Here is a 7,500-nt window from a genome sequence, read left to right as displayed (position 1 = left end):
GAGTGAGCAGTGGTGTTGGGGAATGAGATGTAGATGGAGCTCAGAGTGAACAGTCAGAGCAGTGAGAGTCTCTCTGAATATTATTAATGGACGGAGAGAAAGATGAATGAGTGTGTGTGCGTGTGTGTGTGTGTGTGTGTGTGTGCGTGTGTGTGTGTGTGTGTTGGTACAGGCTGTGGTCATTATTCACAGTATTTCTTTGTTTATTCGCTCATTTGCTGATGTTTCTCTCTTTCTTCTCTCTTTATTTGCACACAGATGTGACCAAGAGCTTCAGGACGGTAAGACTCGCTCCCGTTACTCTCCATCATCAGCACAAACACTCGTGCTGAACATCAGTGTTATCCAGGACTATGGCACTATTATAGACTAATATCAATCATTATTCTACCCTAATGGCACTATTATACACTGCTGTTAACAATTAATCAACAGTTAAATTAATGATCGCTTCCTCAAAAATACAACACTACAACACAAACTGGCAAAACCTAAAATACGTATGTTTCCTCGTGAGATCAGGCTGGTTTTTACCCTAAATAATGAGGTCATTATGGTAGTTCAGCCTGTACATGTGTAGCCGGACCGCCTGTAAAGCGCCACAGCTCACCTTTACTTTCACCTTCAGCAGCAGGAGAGCTAGCTTCACCACTAAAACTGCTGATCTGACACGTGTGTTATGTTTCTGCTGTCAGAAAGAGGATTTGGCAACTCAGGCATGCATGTTCAGTCCCGGGGAAGACTAGCAACACTGACATACACACTATAGTCATTAAATCACACAAGGTAGAAATACACACAGATCTTTTCCTTCACTCATTCATTCTCCTTCAGCTCAGTCCCTTATTCATCAGGAGTCGCCACAGTGGAATGAACCACCAACTATTATTATGCCCTTGCATCTGAAACCCAGAACTGGGAAACACCCAAACACACACACACTCATACACTACGGCCAGTGTAGTTGATCAGTTCCCCTATAGCGCATGTGTTTGGACTGTGGGGGAAACCGGAGCACCCGGAGGAAACCCACACCAACACGGGGAGAACATGCAAACTCCACACAGAAACACAAACTGACCCAGCCGAGACTCAAACCCGAGACCTGAGTGCTGTGCGGCCACAGTGCTGCTCCATAACTCTTTAGTGATTTGTAGTTTTGATCAGTTATCAGTGTTATGTCATGAGCTACACATGATACTGAAGGAGGCTGGGTTGTTTATAACTGCTCGGGTAATGACGGGATGTGAATGGAAGTGAGACACGCTGAGGAAGGTGTTGAGTCGAAATCTTTGTGTTTTATTTCTCGGAAGAGTACGAAGTAAAGATATGTAAAGTATTTATTTAATGAGGGTGCATCATGACCTTTTACACTGGTAAAATGCAGAAATGAAAGCGACCACATCAGTTCTAGTGTTCAAGCATCAGAGACGGACACCACGCCTCAGATCTCAGCCCTCCGCTGGGCGCAGTGTGTACAGAAAGAGCTTTTTCCACCTGTGTGTGTGTGTGTGTGTGTGTGTGTGTGTGAGAGCATGCTGTGTGTGCGGCCGCATTACGCCCGGATGAGCGGAGTCTGGAGTGACGGCGGGTCACGGGTGGGTTCTCACCGTCTCCTGAGGCCCTGTGTGTTCCAGTTGCTCGGCTCTACACACACTCGAAATCAATCGGGAAACTTTCTCCAACCACCATTATGGATCCGGATCAGTGACCTATTTACAGCTCAACACCTGCTGGAAACAAAATGGTGCTGCAGTTTCCGGAGAGCGCGGAGGGGGATCTCTGTGTGTGTTTGCAAACTGAGTCCAGAAACACACACCGAGGGGATGGAGAGATGAGAACAGAGGAGAGATGGAGAGATGAGAACAGAGGAGAGATGAGAACAGAGGAGAGATGGAGAGATGGAAACAGAGGAGAGATGGAGAGATGGAAACAGAGGAGAGATGGAGAGATGAGAACAGAGGAGAGATGGAGAGATGAGAACAGAGGAGAGATGGAGAGATGAGAACAGAGGAGAGATGGAGAGATGGAAACAGAGGAGAGATGGAGAGATGTGAACAGAGGAGAGATGGAGAGATGTGAACAGAGGAGAGATGGAGAGATGGAAACAGAGGAGAGATGGAGAGATGGAAACAGAGGAGAGATGGAGAGATGAGAACAGAGGAGAGATGGAGAGATGAGAACAGAGGAGAGATGGAGAGATGAGAACAGAGGAGAGATGGAGAGATGGAAACAGAGGAGAGATGGAGAGATGTGAACAGAGGAGAGATGGAGAGATGGAAACAGAGGAGAGATGAGAACAGAGGAGAGATGGAGAGATGGAAACAGAGGAGAGATGGAGAGATGAGAACAGAGGAGAGATGGAGAGATGGAGAGATGGAAACAGAGGAGAGATGGAGAGATGGAAACAGAGGAGAGATGGAGAGATGGAAACAGAGGAGAGATGGAAACAGAGGAGAGATGGAGAGATGGAGAGATGGAGAGATGAGAACAGAGGAGAGATGGAGAGATGAGAACAGAGGAGAGATGGAGAGATGGAGAGATGAGAACAGAGGAGAGATGGAGAGATGGAGAGATGGGAACAGAGGAGAGATGGAGAGATGAGAACAGAGGAGAGATGGAGAGATGGAAACAGAGGAGAGATGGAGAGATGGAAACAGAGGAGAGATGGAGAGATGGAAACAGAGGAGAGATGGAAACAGAGGAGAGATGGAGAGATGGAGAGATGGAGAGATGAGAACAGAGGAGAGATGGAGAGATGAGAACAGAGGAGAGATGGAGAGATGGAGAGATGAGAACAGAGGAGAGATGGAGAGATGAGAACAGAGGAGAGATGGAGAGATGGAAACAGAGGAGAGATGGAGAGATGAGAACAGAGGAGAGATGGAGAGATGGAAACAGAGGAGAGATGGAGAGATGGAAACAGAGGAGAGATGGAGAGATGGAAACAGAGGAGAGATGGAGAGATGGAAACAGAGGAGAGATGGAGAGATGGAAACAGAGGAGAGATGGAGAGATGGAAACAGAGGAGAGATGGAGAGATGAGAACAGAGGAGAGATGGAGAGATGGAAACAGAGGAGAGATGGAGAGATGGAAACAGAGGAGAGATGGAGAGATGAGAACAGAGGAGAGATGGAGAGATGAGAACAGAGGAGAGATGGAGAGATGAGAACAGAGGAGAGATGGAGAGATGAGAACAGAGGAGAGATGGAGAGATGAGAACAGAGGAGAGATGGAGAGATGAGAACAGAGGAGAGATGGAGAGATGAGAACAGAGGAGAGATGGAGAGATGAGAACAGAGGAGAGATGGAGAGATGAGAAGAGAGGAGGGGAGAGATGGAGAGGTGAGGGATTGGGTGATTTTGAGATTTTATACACAACAGTAAGCAGCGTCCTTCATTCAACACATTCAGCAGAAAAGCAGAGGATGATGGGGAACGAGTGAAGGAATAATACAGGAGAGAATAGATGAGCAGGAGAGGGTGGAGGTGAGGAGGGAGTTTATATTTACTCTTATAGCAGATGTTTTTATCCAGAGCAACTGAGGATAAAAGAAGCAGTTCAGATGGTCACAGAGCAGCGCTGTAATGCCGTGACAAGTGCTCCTCCATACTGAGCAGAGCAGAGCGAGCGTGCACATACACGCTGATTTACTGTATGATATATTGGGGGTGCACAAGGGGAACTGCGACAACCGCGAGTAAATAAACTGCAAGACGCATGTAAGAGGAGACAAGAAACAAACAGCAAAGTATAAGCAGAAGAATTAAGCAAAGTCTGTGTGCTGTTTACATGTGAGGTGTAGCTGAGATGCTGACACACTGTGCTCACCGAGGACATTAAAAAGAGACAGTGATTAAACCGACTGATGGAGTTAGGCAGTCTTGATATACAATGATGATCTGCTGTATACAGCTGAAGAGTTATTCACCCCCCGCTTTATTTTCCCCAGTTTCTGTTTAGCGGAGAGCAGATTTCTCCAACACATCTCTAATCATAACAGTGTTAATAACTCATCTCTAATAACTGATTTATTCTCCCACAGTAAATAATATTAGACTAGATATTCTTCAAGACACTAGTGTTCAGCTTACAGTGACATGTAAAGGCTTCACTAGGGTAATTAGGGTAAAGTTAGAGTAATTAGGCAAGTCATTGTATAACAGTGGTTTACTCTGGAGACAATCTGAAAAATATAGCTTAAAGAAGCTAATGATATTGACCTTAAAATAGTGTTTAAACAATTAATAAATGCTTTTATTCTAGCCGAAATAAAACAAATAAGACTTTCTCCAGAAGAACAACCATTATCAGACACACTGTGAACATTTACAGAATCTGTTCAACGTCATGTGGGAAATATTAAATAAAGAAAACAAATTCAAAGGAGGCGAATTCTGACTGTAGGACAGTGAACACAGGCCAGAGATTGATCATATACAGGCTAGCAATGCTTACAGCTCTGTGCTGTTGGACATATGAGGTGTGAGGCTAACACATAGTGCTCGCTGTGGTGGTCTTTAATATTTAATGAGCCGGTAATTAAGTTGATCTCGTGTTGTGTGTCATCGTGCACGACAATCAATGTGTCTGCGCCGCTTCAGGACACATCAATAAAGCATGTTTCCGTTTTCCCTCGTCGTCCATGATGAGTTGACCAATATGTCACGGTTTCAGAAAGTGAAAGGGGGCGAGGACTCAAGCGCCGCAAATAATGGGTTTATTAAAAACAAAAAGAAAAGAAAAAGGCAACACAAACCACCCTGAGGGGAAACACATTAACAAGAGGCAAAACTCAACTGGGCTGGGGAGACAGGACACAGCAGGACTGGAGCAGGAACACAGGGAGGCGATGACACAGGACAGCAGACCAGAACAGGTGAACTGAACTAACCAATAATCTGATCATCAGCAGGGTGGACTAGACCACGGGTCATCACACTTGTTCCTGGAGGGTCGGTGTCCTGCAGATTTTAGCTCCAACCCTAATCAAACACACCTGAACAGCTGATCAAGCTCCTAATAGGTATACTTGAAACACCCAGGCAGGTGTGCTGAGGCCAATTAGAGCTGAACCCTGCAGGGTCACCAGCCCTCCAGAATCAGGATTGGTGACCCCTGGACTAGACTAAAGACCGGATAAAGTTTGGTGAAGTTTGTCTGCCAACAAAAGAACACACACACCAGGAGCAAGAGTGCGCATCCCAAGCATGCCCGACCTTGCACACCTGCATCATAAGGGAGCGTCCACGGCCTGAGTGCGGCCAAGACGGCGCTCATACAGAGATGAAGACAGAAGGAACGAGTGCTCAACCCGAGAAAACAACATCCAAGACAAGACAGGACTAGTGTCTGGACTCTGTCAGCAAAGCAAGAATTAACAAGACAGGAGTGGCAGAATCCTGACACAATAAGAACACAGAATACTGTCACAGAGTCTCCTCTAAATTAGAGAGAGAGAGGACTGGTTTATGAAACAGAAGAAGCGGTGCGCTTATATGACATCATCACAGAGTGACAGAATAAAGAGATGAATATCGGCGATCGATAGACGATGCACTTCTGCAGCCGGGTGAGTGAGTGAGTGTGTGAGTGAGTGAGTGAGTGAGTGTGTGAGTGAGTGAGTGAGTGACTGAGTGAGTGAGTGTGTGAGTGAGGCCCACTAATCTGCATGAAGCACACTAAAACACCATGCTTTTCCAGAGTGTTGATATATGAAGGTGCCTGGTGCATACGGAGAGGAGGGAGTGTGTCTGTGAGGAGAAAGAGGAGATCAAAAAAGAGGAGGATAGAGAAGAATATGGATGGGATGGAGAGATCAGAAACGAGGAGGAGTGGGACTGGAAAGAGGATAAATGGGATAGGGCTTATATAGAGAGGAGATCAGACAGGAGAGAGAGAGATTGGGGTGGACAGGAGGAGTGTACTGAGGAAAGGAGAGGAGGTAGGGGTGAGAGGAGATGTGAGAGGAGGTGAAAGAGAAGAGCAGTAGAGGCCAGTGAAACCCCTGGCTGGTGTGAATAATAAGGGCTCGGGGGAGAAGAACAGATGGACGTTTAGAGAAAGAGAGAGAGAAAAGAAGGAACGAGAGGGAAGATTGTCAGACTTGATGCCAAGGCTCTGTAGGGGACACACACACACACACACACACACACACACTCAGTGCTCATTAGAGTGGAATGATTCTGAAGTTTGGTGGGAATTTCAGAAGGTTAAAGATGGCGTCATACTGTTTACTGCTTTATCAGAATTTTAATCGCAAGACTAGATCAGAGTTCATGGATATAACTGAAGATATCGAGGTGAAGTGTGCTACATCTCTGCCTGCATCAGACGGCTAATATTGCATCAGCGCTATTGATCCTGTACTGAGATCAAACTGGAGCTGGTTCTGTTCTGAGGTCAGATATAAGCTCAATCTTTTTCCTTTTGTTTTTTTTTTTGATTAGACGTGAAGTGTTTCTTCAGATGTAATGGGTTTCTGTGCTGAGATCAGACCTATAGCAATTTGGTTCTGAGATCAGATCTAAGACTTAATGTGATGCTTCTTGAGATTGGACCCAAAGTGACTCAGAAATCAGACCCACAGCTAACTCTGTTCTGCAACCATACTCAAAGTGATTCTGTTCTAATATTAGAACCAGCATGATTCTGTTCACAGATCAGACCCAAAATGACACTGTTCACAGATCAGATCAGACTCAGTGAGATTTTGTTTAAATTTCAGATCGAAAGTGATCACATCCAGGATGATTCTGTTCAAAGATTACACCCGATGTGATTCTGTTCAGAGATCAGACCCAAAGTGATTCTGTTCAGTAATCAGACCTAAAGTGATTCTGTTCAGAGATCTGACCCAAAGTGATTCTGTTCAGAGATCAGACCCAATGTGATTCTGTTCAGAGATCAGACCCAAAGTGATTCTGTTCAGAGATCAGACCCAAAGTGATTCTGTTCAGAGATCAGACCCAATGTGATTCTGTTCAGAGATCAGACCCAATGTGATTCTGTTCAGAGATCAGACCCAAAGTGAGTCTGTTCAGAGATGGCACCCAGAATGATTCTGTTCTTAGATCAGACCCAAAGTGATTCTGTTCTGAGATTAGACCGAAAGTGGTTCTATTCAGAGATGCCACCCAGAGTGATTCTGTTCTGAGATCAGACCCATAGTAATTATGTTCTAAGATCAGACTCAGAAAGATTCTGTTCAGTGATAATGCTTAAAATGATTTTTTTCAGAGTTCAAACCCAAAGTGATTCTGTTCAGAGATCAGACCCAAAGGGAATCTGTTCAGAGATCAGACCCAAAGTGATTCTGTTCAGAGATCAGACCCAAAAGTGATTCTGTTCATAGATCAGACCCAAAGTGATTCTGTTCAGAGATCAAACCCAAAAGTGATTCTGTTCAGAGATCAGACCCAAAGTGATTTTGTTCAGAGATCAGGCCCAAAGTGAATCTGTTCAGAGATCAGTACCAAAGTGATTCTGTTCAGAGATC

The 7,500-nt window shown here is 45.1% G+C and overlaps 1 protein-coding gene across 42 annotated transcripts in view; it reads left to right on the top strand.

Moving 5' to 3' along the window:
- LOC100330629 (receptor-type tyrosine-protein phosphatase delta) overlaps window positions 1-7,500 on the top strand; it is a 334,931-nt gene that overhangs the window by 34,696 nt on the left and 292,735 nt on the right. For all 42 annotated transcript variants that reach the window (XM_073907748.1, XM_073907745.1, XM_073907744.1 and 39 more), the window contains exon 3: window positions 259-281. The gene's annotated coding sequence lies outside the window, so the exon portion shown is untranslated. The remainder of the gene's footprint in view (window positions 1-258; window positions 282-7,500) is intronic.

The sequence above is a fragment of the Danio rerio genome, chromosome 7 (genome assembly GCF_049306965.1).
Source record: "Danio rerio strain Tuebingen ecotype United States chromosome 7, GRCz12tu, whole genome shotgun sequence".
Taxonomy (NCBI): domain Eukaryota; kingdom Metazoa; phylum Chordata; class Actinopteri; order Cypriniformes; family Danionidae; genus Danio; species Danio rerio.
The sequence above is the reverse complement of the archived record's forward strand: the minus strand, read 5'-3'. Positions and strand labels throughout refer to the sequence as shown.